Consider the following 23627-nt stretch of genomic DNA (forward strand, 5'->3'; position numbering starts at 1 on the left):
AAATGGGGCAATAGACTTTATTTCCTGAAAAGTACTGTCCCAAGTCAGCTTCTTCCATCTCAGCCCCATAGGGACTCCTCTAAACAATGAAACTTTCCTCCTAAATCTCTTAGCTCTTCCTCCCAATGGGCCTTGGCTATTTCCCAGTTCATCCCTTTCTGTAGGCACCCCCAAGATAGGGAGATCAGTTGTCCCTCCCCTGCTTTCCATAAATAAGCTCGAGTTCCCAACTGACAGCCAGAAGCTATCAGCAATTTCCAGAGCCCTTGTCCCAGGCCCCTGCTAAATTTCATTTGGTAGAGCATCTTTACAGAGACGCCCTGTAGGACCCAGCTTTTAAGCTAGGTGTTTCTGTGGAGCAGGCCAAATGAATGTGGAATATTCTGTCTTAAACTGAATTAATACCTTGTTATTTTAAAGACTGTAACAACTTGTTTTCTAAATGTTTTCAATCAGTACATCTTTATTTATTGTCCTTAACACCCAGAGGCTATTTGAAAAAGGATTTAGCTTTCAAAGTCTGATAAGTAAACAAAAGTTTCCCAAAAACATCTTCAGGCAGCCACCCAGAGACCTCATTTTTGCCACAGTGTTTGGCTCCCTGGTGATTGCCCATTAGTACTGTGCTCAATCAAACCTTGTGTAATCATTTAAAAAAAAAATACTTCCTGGGGCGCCTGGGTGGCTCAGTCGGTTAAAGCGTCCGACTTCAGCTCAGGTCACGATCTCGCGGTCCGTGAGTTCGAGCCTCGCATCGGGCTCTGGGCTGATGGCTCAGAGCATGGAGCCTGCTTCCGATTCTGTGTCTCTCTCTCTCTGCCCCTGCCCCATTCATGCTCTGTCTCTCTCTGTTCCAAAAATAAATAAAACGTTAAAAAAAAATTTTTTTTAATAAAATAAAAAATATACCTCCTAACACAAAGTTACTTACCAACTTATTTTTCTTAATCACTATGTGTAGCAAAACACAAAAGCAGAAGCAAGATAGGTTTAAAGGTGGTATTGTCTGACTAGATCCTAAGCATTTTAAATTGAATAGGCTGTGTTTGGGATTCATATGAACTGGTTTGGAGATGGTTATTCACTGTTCTTCCAAAAGTGAATAGTGTCCAGAGGGGACTGGTTAGATAAGCAGAGGCTACCATGCAAGGCTTCAGCTCTGTGAATTTCTAAGGCTTTAAAATTAACCCCAGAATCCCTTTAAATGCAATATTCCCTTATGTGAGCTTGGTCTCTGATACCTTCTTTTATCTCAATCCTCTGACACTCCAGAAATTTACCCTGGTCTCTCTTACTACTTGCAACCAAGAGAAAAGTTGGGAAATAGGGTTGACTATTTCATCGACTCTTACAACAAGCTACTTCAAAATCTCAATGTTTGACCTAATTAAAATGTACTGTTCTTATCACATACAGTTCAATGTGAATTGGTAGGGGTCGAGGTATGTGGAATGTGCTGGTCAGTCTTCTATGAAGTAAATCAAGGATATAGGCTTCTTCCAGCTTCTGGCTCTATCTTCCTTAAGTTCTCAGAATTCTTTCCATGCAGCCAATGGGAAAGAATCTGCCATCGCTGCTCGGGAGGCTTTTTATGGGGAAGCCCTGGAAATGGCACCCATTACTTCCATGCATTTTCTTTTGGCCAAAACCCACTTACAGTGCTCTGCCCAACTCCAGGAGAGGCTAGGTAGTCTAGCTGTGTGTCCAGCCCATAGCAGTTTCTCCCACAAGGAGAGACAGATAGCTCCCTTACGCAGGTTGATTGTTCTGTTCTTGTATATCATCAAAGGTATGCAAAATAAATGTGCTGCCTTATTTTCAGGTCACTTCATGCCTACACCTACCATGAACATCTTGGTCAGTTTTTGGAAAAAGCCCGTCTGTCAATATCAGTGTCAACCTCATCACCACCACAAATCAGTCCACACTGTGAACTTACCTGTTTATATTTAGGATTTTCCAAAGTTTCAAGATACCTGGATTAAGCCTGTGCAGAGGCTCTGATTTGGAAGTTGCCCATGTACTTGTACCTTGCTCTTCTGGTTAGATGGTTACCATGACAAAGTCTGGCAGGTAATCACCAGAAGCCATATATAATATCTAACCAAGCTTTGTCACAAGGCACCTATGAGAAGAAAATAAATGTTTTATAAACATTTAAAGAACTATCTCTATACCGCGTCAAAAGTTATAAAAAACATCTTGTCTTTTCTCAATCAATATACTCTTCAGCTGTCAGAACTCTGTAACTGTCTGCACTCGTGCTTCCTCCTTCTCTCATTTACCAATTAACAAAGGCTATTTCATAGTGCAACCATTTTAGAGACATCGGTTTGTCCTCATTTACTCATAGGCTACTATTCCCATTGAGATTTTAGCTTCTTCCAATGATGTTTGTTCATCTTATGTAAAGAGAATGATAACATGGATCGGACAAGGTAATGAAGGTAAGGTCCTCATGTACACTCTGCTCTGTTTTTCTTTTCCTTTTTTTTTTTTTTTTAATGTTTATTTTTGAGAGAGAGACAGAGTGTGAGCCGGGTGGCGGGCGGGGGGGGGGGGGGGGGGGGCGGGCAGAGAGAGAGGGAGACACAGAATCCCAAGCGGGCTCCAGGCTCTGAGCTGTCAGCACGATGTGGGACTCGAACTCATGAATCATGATACCATGACCTGGGCTGAAGCCAGACGCTTAACTGACTGAACCACCCAGGCGCCCCCCTCTACTGGTTTTCTAATTGTGGTGGTAAGTTTCCACACTTTGCTTTTATAATCCAAGCCATGCACTTATTATATGGCTCATGGGATTAAGGGTTCAGTCTTCAATCATGTATTTATTAATTTCTTTAGCCATTCATTTATTCTAAAATATTTGTTGAGTACCTACTATGTTCCAGAGAATGTGCTATGTACTGGAGTCAGAGCAAAGAACAAACATATAAGATCCCTACCCTCATGGAACTTATGTGAGAAACAGACTCTATGTATGTATGTATGTACATATGTATTTTAAGTAAGCTCTGCACCCAATGTGGGGCTCAAACTCACCGCCCAGAGATCAGAAGTGGAACACTGCACTGACTGAGCCAGCCAGGAGACCTTAAAATTTTTATTATTTATTTATTTACTTACTTACTTACTTATTTACTTATTTCAATTAAGCTCTGCGACAGATTCTAAATAAACAATAGTGCAGGGGCACCTGGGTGGCTCAGTTGGTTAAGCGTCCGACTTCGGCTCAGGTCATGATCTCGCAATTCATGAGTTTGAGCCCCGTGTCAGGCTCTGTGTTTACAGCTTAGAGCCTGGAGCCTGCTTCAGATTCTGTCTCCCTCTCTCTCTGCCCCTCCCCCGCTCATGCTCGCTTTTTCTCTCTCTCTCAAGAAAAACATTATAAATAAATAAATAAATAATAGTGTAAATTATTAATGTAATTAAAGTATTTGTATGGGAGGTTTATTTTCTTTTTAGTGTTTGGATAACCCCGAATCACCAAATAGTTGCTTTATTTTGTTTTGACTTTAACTGAGGTCTTTGTTCCTCTATAAAAACCAGCTGCTTAGGGTGCCTAGCTGGCTCAGTAGGTAGAGCATGCGATTCTTAATCTCAGGGTCGTGAGTTCAAGCCCCACATAGGGCATAGAGGCTACTTTAAAAAAAAGAAGACCAATTGTTTTTCTTTAGGGTAATCATTCATTCATTCACTGATAATATTCATTAATTCATTAAATATCATTGTAAAACTACTATTTACCAGGCACTATGCTAAGATTTCTAAATATAAAAATGAAAAGACAAGATTCCTGCCCTCAAGGGTCACAATCCAGTTGAGTAGACTGACATGCAAACCACACAGTACAGTATGATAACTGTCATAATGGAGAAATGTGAAAAGTGCAGTGGGGCATAGGGAGGACCTACATCTGCCTACATAAGTTAAGGAAGACTTCACAAAAGAAGTAGCAGTTGGACTGAAGTTTGAAGGGTGAATAAGCCTTTGCTAAGTAGACAAGTCAAGGAAGGGCATGACATGGCTGGTTGATCATCAAAGACTTGTGCTTTTCTTCACAGTATGATGTTCTTCTGGCAAGTGGCCCAGCCAATTGCCAATCCCCTAGACATCTACGTGGGGCCTAGTGGCCAGTTCTCATTAATGGGATGTGAGCAGAAGTGATGTGTATCATTTCTGGATTAGGTTAAGAAATAAAGTGTGCCTTTTCTTCCTCTTCTTCCTCAGTTGTTAGCTCTGGGAGTAAAGGACTCTCAAGCTTAGAGGATGGCAGAGTTGCAAAGTCGAAGGGCCCTGGGTGGAAGGCTGCTTGCCACACCGAACTGTTACATGACAAAGAAATAATCTTCTATTGTGTTAATCTACTGGTATGATATAGCTTGTTTGTTATAGCAGCAAGCTCTACCTTAATTAATACAATGCAGTCCAAGCAAACAGGAACAGTATGTACAAAGGCTTACCAAGGTGAGTGTCTCACAGAGTACATGCTCAATAAATATCCGATATTGCAGTAAGTGTATTACGGGGGAGTATAATTAGCCCACTGCTGCCACAGTGTAAAATAAGTGATTGGTGGGAGTAAGGGGAGGGTGGCTGGATAGATAGGCATGGGCTGATCAGAAAAGGCCTTGAACGCCATGCTGAAAAATTTAGATTTATTCTTGTGGAAGAAGGGAAGCCAAAGAAGAATACTGAACAGGTGAGAGGTATGATTGCTGGAATAACAGAATCTTTGGGAAACACAACACCCAAGAATCTGCTTCAATTTTCTTTAAATGTAAGATGCTAATCCAAAGATGAAAGATAGGCTTTCAGAACCAGAAGACATCATAGTCTAGTCAAACCTCATTTAAGAAATGAGGAAAGTGAGGCCCAGAGAAGTTAAGTACCTTTGCCAAGGTCACCTAGCTAAGACTCGGCAGAGTTGGGGACTAGAAGGCTAGTCTCTTGTTGCCGTCTCAATAGCAGGGCTCTTTCCACTGTACCACAGTGCTTCAAAGCAGTTGAGACCAGCTGGTGTGCCTGTGTTTTCAGTTCCCTAATGAAGACATTGGGGATTTGGAGGCAGGGTATTTTCCATGGAAGGCTGTCTTCTCTGTAATTCCTCATCTGGCTTGAACCACTATTTTGGAAAAGGTCCATTTTTCAGCATCAGATTTCCCTGGAGGGTGAGTGAGAATGTGCTTAGTGGCCTGTTGGGTGCCCTTGTACTTTCTGAGCTTTTGTTGGAAAGATGAGAAGAAACTAGTACTGGGGTTTTCGCTCCTGGAAATGCTGCTTAGTTCCTTGGCATGTGGGGAATTGTTGGCCCTCTCAGTGACTGTGGTTCAGCCCACCAGCTGACTATCCTTCAGTGTCAGATCAAAACATCTTTAGCTCTTTAAAGGGTCTCTTTAAAGGGTCAGTCCCTAGGGCTGGCATTTAAAGATCACTTTCTGTTTATCAGTTCACTACCTCTGTTTTCATATACTATGAAGAGATTCATTATTCATTATAATGAAGGTAAGGCCATGTGACATACATTTGTCTTTTAATAGCAAGTACAGGCATAGGGACAACAGTGCTGAGGCCAGTCTCAGAGGAGCATAACGTGTGGTCTGACTTAAGAAGGACCAGGGATCAGGGCACGTGGGTGGCTCAGTTGGCTAAGTGTCTGACTTCAGCTCAGGTCATTATCTCACGGTTTGGGAGTTCAAGCAAACAGCACAGAGCCTGTTTGGGATTCTTGGTCTCCCTCTCTTTCTGCCCCTCCCCACCTCAAAATAAATACATAAACTTAAAGAAATTCTTTAAAAAGAAGAAACAGCAACAGCAGCAGCACCACCACCACCAGGTATAATTGAATTATTTTACACCTGGGAAGCCAGAGCATTATTTGCAGCACAAGTCCAAAAGTCTCCAAGAAATTTTGGGAAAAATAAAATTTCTTGATATTTTTCCGTCTAGAATTTTATGACCACCTTCTTCCTTGCTCTTTGACTGTATCATCTTTGCCTCCCTGGATGTTGCTTAATTGCTAGCTCAGTTGGTTAGGATGAAGTATTAATGAAGATGAGATTACTGCCTCAGTCCCTGAGGAGCTTCTTGGTAGCACCCAAAGACAATGTCTTATGCAGTGGAAAGTGCTTGGGCTTTGAAGTCAGAGTCCCACTAGCTGTAAGACCTTGGGCAAGTTTCTTAACCTTTCTGAGCCTCAGTTTCCTCTTATGTGAAAAGGGACATTATGTGAAATAATGTCAACTGTGGGGGTGGTTGTGGGAACCAAATAAACTAACATCAGTAAGACTCTCTCTTTATGCTGAGCACCTAGTTGGCTTTTAACAAGTATTATTTCCTTTTCAGGTCTCTGAGACATTCCCATTCATAGCATTCTTTTCCCCAATCCCCATCCTGGGTTCTGGTCAAGATGAGAAATGAGACAAGAGTGAGCAGATGGAGACCAAAATACCACCTTGATTGCTGATAAATGCTGTTTATTGTGAGAAATAGTGGGATATTAAATACTAAGTGAGTTGCAGGGGGCACCTGGGTGGCTCAGTCGGTTAGGCGTCCAACTTTGGCTCAGGTCATGATCTCATGGTTTGTGGGTTGTCGGGCTCTGTGCTGACAGCTCAGAGCCTGGGGACTGTTTTGGATTCTGTGACTCCTTCTCTCTCTGCCCCTCCCCTGCTCACACTCTGTCTCTCTCTCAAAAATAAACATTAAAAAATATTAAATGAATAAATAAGCACTAAATGAGTTGTAGAATTAGGTAGACTTTTCACCTAGTCGCAAGTAACAATTGACCAGGACAGGCCTTCTCATGCTGAGGGTGGAGATGAGTGTAGGAACGGGAAAGGACCCTGCTCAGAGGAGCAGAGCAAGGTGGCATCCTCACTGTGGGCAGGCAGATACCTAAGAGGAAGAAAAGAGCAGCTAAACTGAGCATGCCCTGTGTACCTCACCAGATTAAGCCCTAGAGGAGGGACAAGGAGTAGACAGAGGCCAGAAGCGTCAGACCTCCACAGAGAAGGAAACCTTAGAAGCACTCCCCCCTCAAAAGTTTCCTTCTTCTGGTCCCCCTCCTCTCATTTTGTACCTATTACTTTTCAGTCACTCTGCTCATGAAGGACATAGCTGTCAGCATACAGGGTACACTCAGAATACAAAAGGCTGGGGGGAAAGGTGTGAGAGAGGGTAGGAGAAGTTGGTTTGAGTCATTGGTAGAGAAGGAGGGTGAGCACCTGAATCCAGAAAAAGAAGCCTAAGTTCCGAGTCAGGGGTTAGAGGTATGAAGGGAGGATCAGTGTTCAGAGACCTGTTTTAGAGAGAAGGGCACCTACAGGATCATATTCAGAATTTCCAGGAATGGGGCAACATCCAATGGCCAAATCCCAAGAGGACAGGAGGGTATCAGGGTTACAAAAGCAGTCAGATCTGACCTGTGAGTCAAGAAACTGTGTCTCCTGATTATGATTCTCGATCCTAGTCTGCCCTCGTTTTCAATCTTTAAAACATAAACATAGTTTGTGGTTATAAAACTAATACTTGCTCGCTATGGAAAATTCAGAAATATAGAGGTATAAAGAAAAAAACAAAAATAACTCAATCTCTCCATAATGAAAAACTAATGTTAATTTTAATTATATTTCTATTTAGTCGTTCTTCTATGCATACCATTACACAAATAAGATGGTTCTATCTCTACATGTTAAATTTGCATGCTGAATTGTTTTACTGGGTATTATAATCATTTCCCCATGTTATTAAAAGTTCTTAGTAATTAAACATCATTTTAAATGACATTTTCCCTGGTTTTAAGCACATCTAGATCAATCTCTACCAATTTATGAAAATCCCGAGGGTCTGGAGAGATCGTCTTCTAAATATTTACCTTTTTTTGGGTTGGTAAACAGGGCATCCTCAAAGGCCAGGGCTCTACAGAGTCTGTGCATGGTAACTACTATACAATATTTGATCTTCTGGAAAGTTCTCATATATTTTTTAAGTTTTTATTTAAATTCCAGTTAGCCAATATGCAATGTGATATTAGTTTCAGATGTACACTATAGTGATTCAACCCTTTCATACAACACCTGGTGCTCATTACAACAAGTGCCCTCCTTAATCCCCATCACCTACTTAACCCATCCCCCCCACTACCTCCTCTCTGGTAACCATCCATTTGTTCTCTATAGTCAAGAGTCTGTTTCTTGGTTTGCTTCCCTCTTTTTTTTTTCCCTTTGCTTGTTTAAAAGTTTTGTTTTTTAAATTCCACAGATGAGTGAGCTCATATGGTATTTCTTTCTCTGACTCACTTATTTCACTTAGCATAATACTCTCTAGCTCTATCCATGTCCTTGCAAAATGGGGAAGTTCTCATATTTCTTTATTTTTAATATGAAATTTATTGCCAAATTGGTTTCCATACAACATCCAGTGCTCATCCCAACAGGTGCCCTCCTCAATACCCATCACCCACCCTCCCCTCCCTCCCACCCTCCATCAATCCTTAGTTTGTTCTCAGTTTTTAAGAGTCTCTTACGTAAGTTCCCATATTTATAATAATTGGTGACACGAGTGATCAGAAGATGCCACCCTGCAAAATACAATAATTCAAAGCATAGGCCTTTCTTATATACCACATCATTATTACATATTCAAACAACCACTAGTTTGCCATGGCTGCCATAATAGAATACCACAAACTAAGTGGCTTAAACAACAGAGATTTATTTTTTCACAGTGTTGGAGGCTAGAAGTCCAAGTTCAAGGTGTCAGCAGGTCTGGTTTCTTCTGAGTCCTCTCTCCTTGGCTTGCACATGGCTCCCTTCTTGTTATACCCTCAGCTGGTCTTTTCTCTGAGCAGGCACAGCCCTGTCATCTCTGTATGCATCCAAATTTCCTCTTCTTATAAGGCCACCAGTCATATTGGACTAGGGCCCACCCTAAAGACCTCATTTTAATTTACTTATCTCTTTAAAGACCTTATCTACAATATGTGGTCTTTTGTGAATAGCTTTTTTCACTTAGCATGTTTTCAAGTTTCACCCATGTTCTTTTTTATGGTGAAAATATTCCACTGAGTGGATATGCCACATTTTGTTCATCCATTCATTGATTTATGGACATAGGTTGTCTACACGCTTTAGCTGTTTATAAGTAAAGCTGCTGTGAACATTCACGTATAAGTTTTCGGTGAAGATATGTTTTCATTTCTCCTGAGTACGTGCCTAGGACTAGAACTGTTGAGTAATCTGGTGACTCCATGTTTAGCATTTTGAGAAACTGCCAAACTGTTTTCCAAAGTAGCTGCATCATTTTCCATGTCTGCTAGCAATATATAAAGGTTCCAATTTCTCTACATCCTCATCAACACTTGTTATTGTCTGTTTTTAGGAAAGCCATCCTTGTAGGTGTGAAGAGGTATCTCATTGTGGTTTTGATCTGTATTCCCTTAATGATTAGTGAAGTTGAATATCACTTCTTGTACATATTGGCAATTTGCAGACATTTTTTGGAGGAATATTTATTCAAATTCCTTGCCCATGTTTTAACCGGGTATTTGTCATTTTATTCCTGGGTTGGAGGTTTTTATACATTCTGGATATAAGTTCCTTGTAAAATATATGATTTTCAAAGGTTTCCTCCCATCCTGTGGGTTGTCTTTTTACTTTCTTGATGGTGTCCTGTGAAGCACGAAAGTTTTTAATTTTAAAGTCTAATTTATCTGTTATTTTCTTTTGTTACTTCTGTTTTTGGTGACATAGCTCAAAACCATCGCCAAATCCAAGGTCATAAAGATTTACTTCTATGTTTTTCCTCTATGAGTTTTATAATTTTAAGTCTTACATTTAGGTCTATGATCCATTTGGAGTTAATTTATTTGTATGGTGTGAGGTATAATCTGACTTCATTCTTTTGCATGTGCATATCCAGTCATCCCAGCACCATTTATTGCAAAAACTTTTCTTACTATATTGAATTGTTTTGGCACCCTTGTCAAAAAATCAATTTGACCATACATGTGAGGGTTTATTTTTGGACTCAATTCTATTTCATTGATCTCTATGTGTATCCTTATGTCTTATGTCTTGATTATTGTAGTTTTTTTAGTTTTGCTGTAGGTCTGAAATTGGGAAATGAACATCTTCCAACTTTGTTCTGTCTCTTCAAGAGTGTTTGGCTATTCTGGGTTGCATTTCCATATGAACTGTAGGGTCAGCTTGTCAAGTTCTGCCAAAAAAAAAAAAAAGCTACGATTTGGATAGAGATTGTGTTGAATTTAATTGTCAGGTTGTTTATTGCTAGTGCATAGAAATACAATTGATTTTTGTATATTGATCTTGTATCTTGCCACATATCAAAACTCGTTTTATCTTATATTCTTAATCATGATGCTTTATTGCTTATTCTGTTCAAGGTATTGTGTTAGACGTGATAGAAAATACAAAGATGAACAAGATATGGCCTCTTTCCTGAAGAATTTATAGCCTAATTCAAGAAGTAAGACATAATCCCATTGAATAAATAATAGCCTATTACAGCAATGTAAAGGGAAGTTCAGAATTGCCAATGAACATTAAAGATAAACTAGAATCTAGCAGAGTTCAAGGAATGGAGAAGCAATTCAAGGCTGGAGAGGTCTGGACAAAATAGAATAGGAAAGATTTGAATTCAGGCTTACTCTGTCGCTTCCTTCCTCCCTTCATTCTCCCCTTCCTCCTTTAATTTTCTTGCTTTTTAAAAATCCCATCTCTCTCCCTACCTGACTTCGTTGAGAACATTAGTAGAAGGTAACTATTGTTAGTTATCATCATTTCTCAAACCTGGGCGATCATTGGAATCTCTTGCCAACACTACTGAAAACATAGATTCCAGGGTCTCACCTGAGAACTAACGCATCATATTATCAGAGGCTGGGGTATGGAAAACTGCATTAAAATTTTTATCAGTTGATTCTGATTTTCATCCAAGTATGGGAATCTGTAGGTAATATTATAATAATGATATCCATATGATATTTCATACTGTTGCACTTCTGACTGTCAAGGATGCTCATAAATCCAGGAGGTCACTTACCGGAGTAAGAGAGTGTGTGTGAATCTATGCAACAACTCCTCCATTAATGAAAAACACCTTAAAAAAAAAGAAGAAGAAGAAAAGAAAAAAAGAAAAACATCTCAAGGTGCATAGATTATTAAGAGGACTCAGCAGTGTCATCTGTATTTATGGGAACAGCTCATTTCCATAAACAAACTTTTATTTTCAGTATTTGAGAATCCTAAAAATCCCAAAAGGTCCCTCTATTATGGATGACCCTCAGAGTAACCAGCGGGATTTACATTCACTAACCAGAGTTAATAAATTATAACAAGTTGCCATAGTTGCTTCAGATTTTTTTAAAAGAATAAAAAAAAAATTAGTTACAAAAGAAGCCCTGCCATCCTATCTCTCTTCAGATGTAACCAATGTCTTGAAGACACTGGGACTCTTTCCCACATGTTTTTATATTTTTACTACACACCATATATGTTTTGGGTGTTTATTTATTTATTTATTTTTTATAAATTTTTTAAAACATTTTATTTATTTTTGAGACAGGGAGAGACAGAGCATGAACAGGGGAGGGTCAGAGAGGGGGAGACACAGAATCGGAAACAGGCTCCAGGCTCTGAGCGGTCAGCACAGAGCCCGACGCGGGGCTCGAACTCACGAACCGCGAGATCATGACCTGAGCCGAAGTCAGCCGCTTAACCGACTGAGCCACCCAGGCGCCCCTGTTTTGGGTGTTTAAATATGTAGATAAACAGTGTTCGCATTTTTCTGAAACTTTTTTTCCAACATCAAGTTTTTGAGCTTTATCTATGTGATACTAGTAGAACCATTCCATTCTTTATAATGTAGCAATATTATACTATACAGTACTGCAATATAATCCCATTGTATAAATATTCTAGGATCTATTCTGAGGATGAATATTTGTGTTGTCTAGGTTTTTGCTACTTCAAATCATGATGTAATTAATGTCCTTGCATATGCCTCCTTGGGTTCATGTATGAGAATTCTAGAGAATATACCTAGAATGGAAATTACTAGACGAAAGAATGTGTACATTTTCAAAGTTATTAGATTGCTCTCTAGATTACTCTCCACAGTGGCTAAACTAATTTTTACTCTTGTTAGGGATATGTGAGAATTTCTCTTTCCTGTATTCTTAATTTTTTTTATGTTTTATTTTATTTTTTGAGAGACAGAGAGACAGAGCATGAGCAGGGGAGGAGGAGGAGAAGAGAAAGAGGGAGACACAGAATCCAAAGCAGGCTCCAGGTTCTGAACTGTCGGCACAGAGCCTGAATGTGGGGCTTGAACCCATGAATGCAAGATCATGACCTGAGCCAAAGTCAGACGCTCAACCGACTGAGCCACCCAGGCGCCCCTCTTTTTCCCATATTCTAACCAACACTGTCAAGCCTTTTAAAAATACACATATCTGCTTTAAAAAAAGAAAAAGGGGGCACCTGGATGGTCCCCACCATTGCTGTCTGTGTCTTTCTCCAAAATAAAGTAAAAATAAACTTCAAAAATATAATAATAATAATAATAATAATTAAAAAATAAAAATACACGTCACGTAAGCCTTATTTTCAGATTCGGGTAGGGTAGGTCTGCAGTGTATTTTAAAACAGGCCACAGGTGATACTCAAACACAAATATCACTGAGAACCTCTGCTCCCCTGTATGTCTGTCTGTATGCAGTCTAATATACAGATAAGTGAATTAGCACAGTGAGAGTACTTCAGTGCTTTGTTGGTAACACCCGTGTTGCTCCATTAGATTCTTGAAGAAAGGATAGAGAAGTACCACTCCCCAACATGCTTTACTGATTCATTTTGAATCAAATGGGGGTATGTGATTTACCAGTCCATAGGGTAGTACTTGATCTAAAGTCCTACCTTTGCTAGCTAGGCTTACGATGTGTGTGGGGGGGGGGGTGCTTTTTAGAAGTTGTCTTACTTCTTACTAGGTGTATGGCTGGGTGTCAGTTGTCAGGCTTGCATACATGTCATGGCTTAGGGCAGGGTGCAAGTCAGTAACGTCTGCCAGCACGCTGGGTGGTGTCACCGCGGGGAGCATTTGTGGCTTTTTCAAAGCCCTGAGGAATCTGAGAAGCAAGTGAGGGAATGATGCATGAAAACAAAAGGCGGTGGAAAGAGTGACCGGGCAGTAGGCTCCAGCAGGCTAGAACGCTCTGTCCTTGTTATTACTGCTTCATGAAAATGCCACTAGCTTCTTGGCAAGGTCTGGAAGGTAGAGGCTTCTTGAGAAAACAGAGACAAGTGATGTGTACTTTGAGGCTGGAATCTGGTTTCCCAGCTTCCCTACTTTCCAGGAGGCGCTACAGGATGAAGATGGGAAACCCTCTGCCCCTGGGTGGGTTTAGACTGGTCTTTCCCTCCTGGCTGCTTTCCTGAGTTTTGCCCTACTTGGAAGCGGCCAGCTCTGGTCTCAGAGGCCTAGTAGGACTGTCCTGGGAGAGAAACTGGGTGGTCAGACTCATCTATTGACCAGACTCATCTATTCCTCAAAAAGTAATGTGAAGGTCACCCTAGGGGAGGGAAAAGGGCTTCAGCTCTATGCCTCCTCGTGCTGGGCAGTGAGACCAGAGGTGCTCTCATGCCTTGCCTGCTTTCTTCTGAGCTGGTACCATGCACTTTCACAGGATAGCCTGCCTCGCTTTTCAGGGATGAAGTAGAAGCTGAGGAAAAGTAAGAGAGTTCATTAGTTCACTGGATGGCTATTCGGACTAGTCATTATTAGACCTGTTACAAGTTAACCTCTGCTTTCCTTACGGATAATCTTTCTTTGACACACAAAGTACCAAGATGCAAAAGAGGAAGTACTCAGCATTCTCCTCCTTTCTTAAAAAGTAGCTGTGGGGATAATGAATAAAAATAGGTCTTTGTGAATACAATAGGGCTGAGCTGAGGGTGCGGTTTGCTTGGCAACAGTTCAGGCAAAATTATTTCTCTTGGTCCCCGAATGCTCTTGACATTGCCTCTGCCTGATGAAGTCCTAAAAGACCAGCTTGAATGTGACTTTTTTTTGGTGAAATGCCCATCAGTAGAGTTAATCATTCCCTTCTTTCTGGTTCCATAGAATTTTCTTCTTATAAAAAACATTCATCAAATTGTGTGACAATTACTCACTTGGGATCATGCCTTATTCTTTGTGTGTGTGTGTTTTCCCAGCATTTATAGACTGTACTTGAACATAATAGTCCTTTGATAAATATCTACTGGATGAACCAAAGTTCCTGAGAAAACACCAATGCTGAGCTCTTATATTTTCTTAATTATCCCCTGTCTTTTCCTCCTCAGGGTGAAACTGCCCAAGTTTCAGCTCCACATAGAATGGAGGGCATGCTAAAACTAGATGCAATTTTTTCTGAGGAATTGCTTCAGCAGGATTGGGTGTTTCAGATATATCATTCTGTTGCAGGTGCAGAAATTGTTTCTGGGAAACACTGCCATTATTATCTCTGAAAGGCGAGTCAGTGGAAATTTTTATTTTCCATTTACAGATGGACAAATGGAAGCTTTCTTCCTCATTTACCAATTACAGAATGTCCACTCTGTTCAAAGCACTGTGCTAGGATTTGCACAGGATACAAAGATGTACATGACAAGGTTTTTGTTCTAAAGAATGTTATAGTCTGGTTAGGATGAAAATATACTTTGTATGCAAATGTAACAATAACTTCAGAGCATTCCATTTGAATTATATGAGTGGTCCAAAAAGAAGTGCCAAAGAGAATACAGAAAGGTAGGCAAAATAATTTCCAGCCAAGGTAATCAGGGATATCATTGTGGTCAACATAGTACTTGAGATTAATAGGTTTTGTGCTGGTTATTCTCCATTTAGCCCATATTAGTTACTTGCTGTAATGGGACCAAGGTTGCACAGAGAGCCACGACACCGAGGCTTTTCTTTTAGGGAGCAACTTTACTCGTGCTAGCACGGGTTGTGTGGGTTTATACCCTAAAGACTGAGCGCTGAATGAAGCAGCGTGTAGCCTTTTATACAATTTCTAGTTCTTTGTCTCCCATACACAATAACATACAGACATACAGTCTGATTGGGTGGTCTATGTTAGAGTCGTGAGGAATGTCACATACGTGCACATAGCTAGGTTGTCTTCCCTTGTTTTGAGGTTTTCATTACATTCCTTAGGGAGGGGTTCTACCACATTCCACACTTTGATGCTCGGACCCCCCCTGTTTTGGGTCAAAGAGCATCATCTTGGTTTGGAGGTTTATATTTCCATAACACCATCACCTGTGTGGCCATTTTCCTTTCACCATTGCCTCAGTGAGGCTGGAGGCCATATAACCAGGGAAGCAAGGCAAGGTAGGGTTAAGCAAACTCCCCAAATCAAGCAGATAATTGCCATGAGGGTTTTAAATCTCCCAAGAGTTGAAAACCATTCTCTAAATAACTCACTGGAGTCCCAACCTTTCCAGGTCTGGATTGGACATGAGCAACCTTTCTCAATTGATCTGTGATCTCTTCTATGACTTTTCCTTCATCGTCTATCTGTAGGCAGTGGTTGCTCAGGTTAAACTTTGCACAAACTTCACCCTCAGAAGGAAGCAAGTAATCTAAGGCCAAGCGATTTTGATAGATAGCATTGCCCATTTTGGTTTGCTGCATGGCTAGTAAGTTAAGACCTCTGGCAGTTTCATCAGTTATAATTTCTACAATGGCTTGTAGTCTGATTATGCGGTTTAGCATGTAAATGGGAGTGCAGAAGTCCCAGGACCCATCCTTTGCCCAGGTGGCAGGGCCATAATATTGGATTATACGCTCGGGAGCCCATTCATCATCTTTCCAATTGCCAGTTTATAGGGCATGTCGTTTCCTTTGAGTCTCCCCATCCCCACACACTTTGACTCCCAAATGTTCCTCCCTGGTGAAATGGAGCAGGAAGAAAGATGGATGAATAGTTCCCAGCACACATGACCCTGATCAGCCTGGGGGAAGTATTGTATAGGCTGTCCTTCCCTATATCCAGTATAGTCCACCTGGGGCCTGCCATTCAGTGGCTGCATCGACATTGTCCCGGGCCTCTTGGAGATGAAAGAAGTTAGACAAGGGGTGGGGATCTGGCTCAAGGTCATCTGGGGACCCCTGCCTTTGGGTTTCCCAGGCAGCTGAGTTTTAAAATCTTTGGCCTAGGCATGTTAAGCTTCCAAAAGGGATGGTGAATTTTCTTCCCCACCGGGCAAGGCAGTTCTTCCCAGTAATCGAGGTTTTGAGGAGCCAAACCCCGGTAGTAGGACTGGGCATTCTGTTCCATTACAAGGTTTGCAGATATCTAATTCTTTAGCCTCCCATGCCATTGATCCCCCATGTTGGTTCCCCCGCATACATAGCAAGAAGAGATCTTTATAGTTTCTGCTAAAGCAAGAGACAGGTCTCTTGTTGTGGGGGAGATAGGGGGAGGGCTACTTTCAATTTCCATAAAAGGAATGAAAGACTTCATGAGTTGAGGCTTGGAGTGAGACAGCAACCCTCTTGAAGTACAACACATCTTCTGGGGCAGTGCCTTGCCTATGTATATGTATATGTATATGTATATGTATATGTACATACTATATATATATATATATATATATATATATATATATATACACCAATCCTGAGGTCATTTTCCCATTTTGGGGCTCCTGGATTAAAGACAGTAAAATTAGGGGTGCCTGCGTGGCTCAGTTGGTTAAGCATATGACTTCGGTCCAGGTCATGATCTCACAGCTTGTGGGTTTAAGCCCCACATTGGGATCTGTGCTGACAGCTCAGAGCCTGGAGCCTGCTTGGGATTCTGTGTCTCCCTCTCTCTCTGCTCCTCTCCTGCTCTCTCTCTCTCTCTGTCAAAATTAAAAATAAACATTAAAAAAAAGATAATAAAATCAACTGGGTTATAGGCTCCCAGTTTACAGCTGGAGGTTGCAGCCCCCTTTTGGAGGAGTGCCACCTTATCTTTACCTTTCCAAGTGGCGAGACGCAGCTCCAATAGAGGCAGTAAGCCCAGCGGTCACCATAACACGTGGCTTGGGATGAGGTCTGTTCACACATACACTTGTCACTGAGCCTGTATCCTTTTCACGTGGTAAACCTCCACAATTTTGAACCCAGAAAGGGTTTTTGTTAATAGCTGCAAACATATCAAAAAGTACCAATACCATGGGCACCTGAGTGGCTCAGTCGGTTAAGTGTCTGACTTTGGCTCAGGTCGTGGGTTTGAGCCCCGCGCCGGGCTTTGTGCTGACAGCTCAGAGCCCGGAGCCTGCTTTGGATTCTGTGTCTCCCTCTCTCCGCCCCTCCCCAGCTCACACTGTCTCTCTTTCTCTCTCTCTCTCTCGCTCAAAAATAAACATTAAAAAAAAAACTTAAAAAAAAAAAGTACTGATACAGGCATGTGGGGATTAGTAACCCGGGTTTGGCTGATTAATCCACCCCTCCCCGGCCTCCTGGGAGTGTCGGACCTCCAACCATTCCTCAGTTGGGAATACTGTAGGTCAAAACAAGTGTATTGACTCTCCCGTTGGCAGACAAAATAGGTGGTCTTATTGTGTCTACAGGTCCTCAGGACTTGTCCCTGGCATGAGAAGTGGGTATGGTATAGTAAGGTCCAAGTGACTCGCTGACCTGACCTGGTTATGTGAATACACGGGTCATGTGATGAGAAATCTAGGTCTGCTGAAGGGGTCCAGAGTTAGAAGCAACCAATACCAACAGAGCATCCCATCCACAAAAGGAAGGTGAACGCTTACAGAAACTACTCACCACACTCCCAACTGGCGGGGGCGGCCTCTGCCAATCTTATGGCAAAAGGTATAGCAAGAATCATAACAGCAAGAAACAAGGGGTGACAGTACATCACAGTAAGGAAACAGAGGTAGAAGATAAGGACAGTCAATCTGTTCCACCAGACCATCGATTTCTCAAGCTTCGGCCGTGCGTAGATTAGTAAACTTCCGGAGTGATTAAAGCAGGGCTGCAGTCTCCCAGAGCCTCTGGAGTTGCAGATTGCTGCTTCTGTGTGGTCAGCTTGCACGGTGTTGATGGATCAGGAATGCTGGCTTCACTCTGCGGTAGTGAATCCAGGGACCCACCTCGGCCACTTTTATTGCAATAGGGGTAACAAAATGACAGTGAACGGGCCTCTCCAGAGGGGTTTTAGGGATTGGACATTCCATTCCTTCACCCATCCAGCATCTCCTGGTTTAAAGGGGTAAGCGTCCGTGGTCAGACTCACAGGTAATCACTCCCTAACCCAGTGGTGTAAGGTGGTTAGGGTAAAGCCAAGGGTCAGCATCTGTTGCCTTAGGGTTAGATTGCCTATCTCATTTAGATCCCCCCTAATGCCCTTGATGATGGGGGGAGGGTGCCCATAAAGGATTTAATAAGGAGGGAACCCCATCTGCTTAGTGGGTCTATACCTGATTCTTACCAAGGCTATTGCCAACACCTGGCATAGTTTACTTAATTGCAGCTTCAGGGTTTGGTTCATTTGTCCCACCTTCCTGGAGCTCTGGGGTCGGTGTGCTGTGTGTAGCTTCCAGGTGATCTTTAACCCCTTTGCCACCAGCTGCACCACCTCAGCCACAAACGCTGGCCCATTATCTGATCCCACAGTGATAGGGATCCCAAATCGAGGAATGATTTCTTTTAGAAGAAGTCGGGTCACTTTTCTGTGCCTTTTCTGTGCCTTTTCTGTGCAAGAAGGGAAGCCTTCCACCCCGCCTGAGAAAATGCACACAAAGACCAACAGATATTTACAGCCTCGGACCCGGGGGAGCTCGGTGAAGCCCACCATCATATTTTCAAATGGGGCTCTCCTGGCACTCTACACCCCAGGGGCAGCCTTGGGTTCCTGGCATGGGTTATTCCGGGCACATGTTTCACATTGCTCACATACTGCTCGGGCTATGCTGGAGAGTCAAGGGATGTAGAAATGTCAGCTCAACATAGTCTCAAGAGCTGTCCAGCCAATTGGTTTCCTGATGGAAGTGCTTGACAAAAGCTGGAGCTAGGGCCTCAGGAATTGCCACTCAGCTGTCTTCAAATTTCTACCATCCACCTGGGAGGTAGCTTCCATTTTTCAGTCTTAAACCATGTACTTTCACGTTGTGAGTAATTAGGGTCCCATTCTGCCAATGGACTAGGGAACAGTGCGGCGATTAAAGCTGCTGATTCCGCTGTTCCTTTGGGGGCTGCAAGTTTTGCTTCTCGGTCTGCCTGATAGTTTTCCCATGCAACCGTGGTGTCTCCCCTTTGATGTCCCACACAATGCATGATTGCCACTCTTTTAGGGGCCCACACACCATCTAAGAGTTCAAGGATTTCCTTACCATACTTTTTGTCTTTCCCTCCTAAGTTTATTAGACTCTTTTCTTTATATAAAGCCCCATGTACGTGGAGGGTGGTGAAGGCATACTTAGAGTCCATGTATATATTAACACATATCCCTGCCACCGGTTGGAGGGCTCGGGTTAGCACAATGAGCTCTGCCTTTTGTGCCAAAGTCCCCTTTGGCAGGGGTTTGGCCTTAATGATAGAATTTGGGGTCACCATGGAGTAACCTGCAAGGCACTCTCTCTTTCACAAAACTGCTACTGTCAGTGAAATATTCAGCCTCAGGGTCCTTGAGGGGCCAGTCCCTTAAGTCTGGCCAGCTGGAGAACACCTCATCCATGACTTCAATGCAGTCGTGATCTGGCTGGCCCAGCCCGACAGGCAGTAGAGTTGCAGGGTTTAGCATCCTCACTACTTCCAGATGAATGTGTGGGTTCTCACACAGAATTCCCTGATATCTGGCCATCCTGGCATTGGTTAGCCAGTATTGTCCCTTGCATTCTATTAACGTCAATACTGAATGTGGCACGTGGACTGTCGATTCTTGTCCCAGAGTTAACTTGTCAGCCTCAGACACAAAGAGTGCTATGGTTGCGAGTACTCGTACGTAGGGTGGCCAGCTCTGGGCAACAGAGACAAGCTGCTTGGAGAGATATGCCACCGGGTGATGCCGTGACCCCCAACATCTGGATTAGGACTCCCACCGCAATGCCAGTGCACTCATGGACATATAGGAAGAAAGGCCTGGTCATGTCTGGGAGCCCCAAACCAGGCACATTAGTGAGGGCTCACTTTATTTTCTCAAAGGCCTTCTGCTGTACCGATTCCCACATCAGGGGCTCCCACTCTCCCCCCTTTGTAGCTTCATAGAGGGGTTTCACCAGGACTGAAAAGTTATGTATCCAGATTCTACAGAAACCTGTGACCCTGAGAAATTCCCGAACCTGACATCAGATCAAGGGGACAGTGACTGAACAAATGGCCTGCTTCCTCTGTGGGCTGAGTTGGCACTGCCCCTGGGAGAGGTGAAAGCCAGTGTTCTTGACTTTCTTTTGACAGATTTGGGTCTTTTTCCTTGAGACCTTATAACCAGTTTCCCATAGGAGGGTAGGGAGCTGCTGAGTTCCTTCCATGCAGTCCTCCTGAGACCTCAGCCAGCAGTAAGTTGTCTACGTGCTGAAGCAAGACATAGCCATGTTGATCCACTGGGAAGGCTCTTAGGTCTGAGGCTAATGGAGTGCCGAAAATAGTTGTGGAGTTTTTAAACCCCTGAGGCAATCTGGTCCAGTTGACCGGCCCTTGTGACCATTTTCAGGATTCTCCCACTGGAAGGCAAAGATTGATTGGCTCTTGGGGGTCAAGCAGTTGCAGAAGAAGGAATCTTTGAGGTCTAGGCATGTGAAGAAGGCAGCTTTGGTGAGGTAAGACCTAAGAGAGTGTATGGGTTTGGGACAACAGGGTGCAGCGGCCCGGTTTACTCCCCGCAGGTCTTAAACAAGCTGATAGTCATTGGTGTCCGGCTTCTGGACAGGTAGGAGGGGTGTGTTCCAAGATGACTGACAGGGTTAAAGCACCCGTGTTTTAGAAGTCTCATCAAGTGCTTCCGTATTCCCATCTGTGCCTTACAAGGGATGAAATATTGTTTCTGGTGGATGGGCTCTCTCCCTGGCTTTAGTTCTACAATTGCTGGAGGTATGTTCTGGTCCAGTCCTGATGGGTTGTCCTCAGCCCACACCCCCAGTATGCTGAAGGGCAGCTCAGGTTCCTGTTGTGGCTCTTCCATGAGGCTATAGAGGCACCACTCTTCTCTTTGGGGGATCATGAGAGTCATAATCTTTGCTTCTGGTTTCTGTAGGGTCAGCCTGTCCCTGAGAGTTGAAAGTTATCTGGGCCTGCAGCTTTCCCAATACGTCATGCTCATTAAAGTCACGGGGCAGTCAGGGAGGTATAGGAATTCATGGATGACTTCATGCCTTCCTAAATTGCATCATCGAGGATGCAGGAAGGGATGGTGTGTCCGACTTCCTGTGGCCCCCTCAATGGTGGCTTGTCTCTGTGAGAGGGAGCCCACGGGTTGGGTCACCATCGAGTGTTCAACACCAGTATCCACCATGAAGTCGATGGCTTGGCCCCCCACATTCATTTGGACCATAGGTTCTTGGGGGACTAACAAATAGAGCCTGGTCTGTCCTAGTCCTCCTCATAGTCCTCCATGGTGGTTAGCCCCACAAAATCATCTTAGGGGGCCCCATGTGGCCATGATGCTGGCTGGTACCAACCCTGGACCACATGGCCTCTTTCTTTCTGCTGAGAATTATCTTTCTGGAAGTGTTCTGACTGCTCCACCAAGGCAGCAGCTAACAAGTCTGCCTTTTTCTGCATCTTCCAGCATTCTTCCCTCCGAGCTGCCTGGTCATGTTTGACAAACACATTAGTTGCTACTTCCAGCAACTGACCAGCATTCATGCTGGTGAAACCCTTTAGCTTTTGCAGCTTGCACCCGATGTCCCCTTGGGCCTGATCTACAAAAGTCGTATTGACCATCTGCTGGTTAACGGGTGCTTCTGGACCAAAAGGGGTATAGAGACAAAATGCCTCACATAGAGTCTCATAGAACTGGCTTGGGCTCTCCTTGGGTCCCTGGAGTACTTCTGATGTTCATATTTGCTCATATTTATGGCCTTTTCCCCCTCTTCCTTCATGCCATTTAGAAGGGCTTCTTGATACCGTTTAGTCCTTGTGAGCCCTCCATCTACACTTGAGACATCTGGGTCCCATTTGGGGTCCTCCCCAGGTAAGTGAGTTTGAGCATAAGCCTGGGTGTCTAGTGTCCCAGCTGGGGCATTCTCCTCTAACCATTTTAGGGCCACCTGGGTAATTCAGCGACGCACCTCCACGTCAAAGGGGGTCAGGAGGAATTGGCTGCAGTCCGTCAAAGCAGGTTTATGGGTTTGGATTAGGGACTGCATTAGTTCAATCATAGCCTGGGGCTTCTCTGGATAGGAGAGAGTATGGTGCTTCCAAGTTGAGAGGTCCGTAGTGGTAAAGGGTTGGTACACAAAAACACGCTAGCATTCTCAGATCTGGCTTTCCTGATCATAATAGATGGCTCCCCTAGTTTCCCTCATGGCATCTGTAGGGCTCCCCAGTGTTGCTGCAGGGAGGGACTATCTCCACTGGTCTGATCTTCTAGTTGCCTTCTGGGAGGGGCATATGTGATTAGGACCGGTGGTCCAGGTGAGCTGGTCACATCTGGAGAGGTCAGTGGTGCTAGAGGTGGCAAGGCCTTGGGACTAGGGGCAGGCTCGGATGGGGTTTCAGCTGAGGCAGCCGGAAGCGCAGGTGGCAGTAAAGGATACAGTGGGGCATATGGCGGTGGGGTTTCCACAGGTTCTCCAAATGGTATGGGTTTTTCAGTTTTGGGCCAGCATTTGGAGGAAGCCATGACACAAGCCATCATAACTTTACAGTTCTCTTCAATATAGACTTTTAGCCACGGTGCTTGGGATAGGACCAGGTCTTGCCAATGGTCAGTGTAAAGAAATTGGTCAGGGTGGCCTGGATCCCCCACAACGATCCTGAACACTCGGCCAACTAGTTCCTTATCAAGTGAGTCCTCAGGGGACCAGGCCACCCCAAACAATGGCCAATCAATTTCACAGAATGTGCAGAGCTTTTCAGGAGTTAATTTCACACAATCATCTCTTGAATATCCCTTTTTGAAATTCCTCAACATACACTCTAGGGGAGTCGGTTTACTCTGCTTTCCACCCATTTCTTCTCCTAATGGACAACTTTCATGCACAAGAGAGGGAAAAGGTGGGGGGGGCTAACTTGGCAAGGACCTACACTCGCTTTGTCTATTTCCAGCTGCTTTCCTCTTGGAGATATTTCAGGTGCCTCTTAGCATTGGCAGCTTCAGTACCATTCCCTGACCCAGATCAGACTCCTGAAGAAATCTCAAGCCACCTTAAGCCCTATGAGGTTGGCATAGAACCACGGATCCAAACTCAACAGTTGCTTTGGCCCCTTGGTCAGGCTGGAAACTTTCCCCTGTCCATCTCATTCACGCACAGTCACACAGCAATTCCAACCCCTCCCCCCCCCTCCCCCCCAGGGCCCAGTGCCTTGGAGTTGCAGTTTTATTCCTTACGGAACTAGTCGGGCAACTCCAGGAGGTGATCAGGCTCCTCTTCTGCCTCTTAGGGGTAGGTCTACCAAAA

The 23627-nt window shown here is 43.5% G+C and overlaps 2 long non-coding RNA genes across 3 annotated transcripts in view; both read right to left on the bottom strand.

Annotated features, from left to right (window-relative positions):
• Nucleotides 1-705, bottom strand: part of LOC122234842 — a 46657-nt gene extending 45952 nt beyond the window's left edge. Inside the window, exon 1 of the long non-coding RNA XR_006212761.1 lies at nt 666-705. This is a non-coding gene — a long non-coding RNA (uncharacterized LOC122234842). The remainder of the gene's footprint in view (nt 1-665) is intronic.
• Nucleotides 706-812: 107 nt separating this feature from the next.
• LOC122234825 overlaps nt 813-23627 on the bottom strand; it is a 57182-nt gene continuing 34367 nt past the window's right edge. Inside the window, exons 2-4 of one of the 2 annotated variants that reach the window (XR_006212758.1) lie at nt 1940-2125; nt 1415-1602; nt 815-848 (exon numbers count right to left, since the gene is read on the bottom strand). This is a non-coding gene — a long non-coding RNA (uncharacterized LOC122234825). Of the gene's footprint in view, nt 849-1414; nt 1603-1939; nt 2126-23627 lie in introns of both variants that reach the window. The other variant, XR_006212757.1, reaches the window with a different exon arrangement.

This window comes from Panthera tigris, chromosome A2 (assembly GCF_018350195.1).
Source record: "Panthera tigris isolate Pti1 chromosome A2, P.tigris_Pti1_mat1.1, whole genome shotgun sequence".
NCBI classification, from domain to species: Eukaryota; Metazoa; Chordata; class Mammalia; order Carnivora; family Felidae; genus Panthera; species Panthera tigris.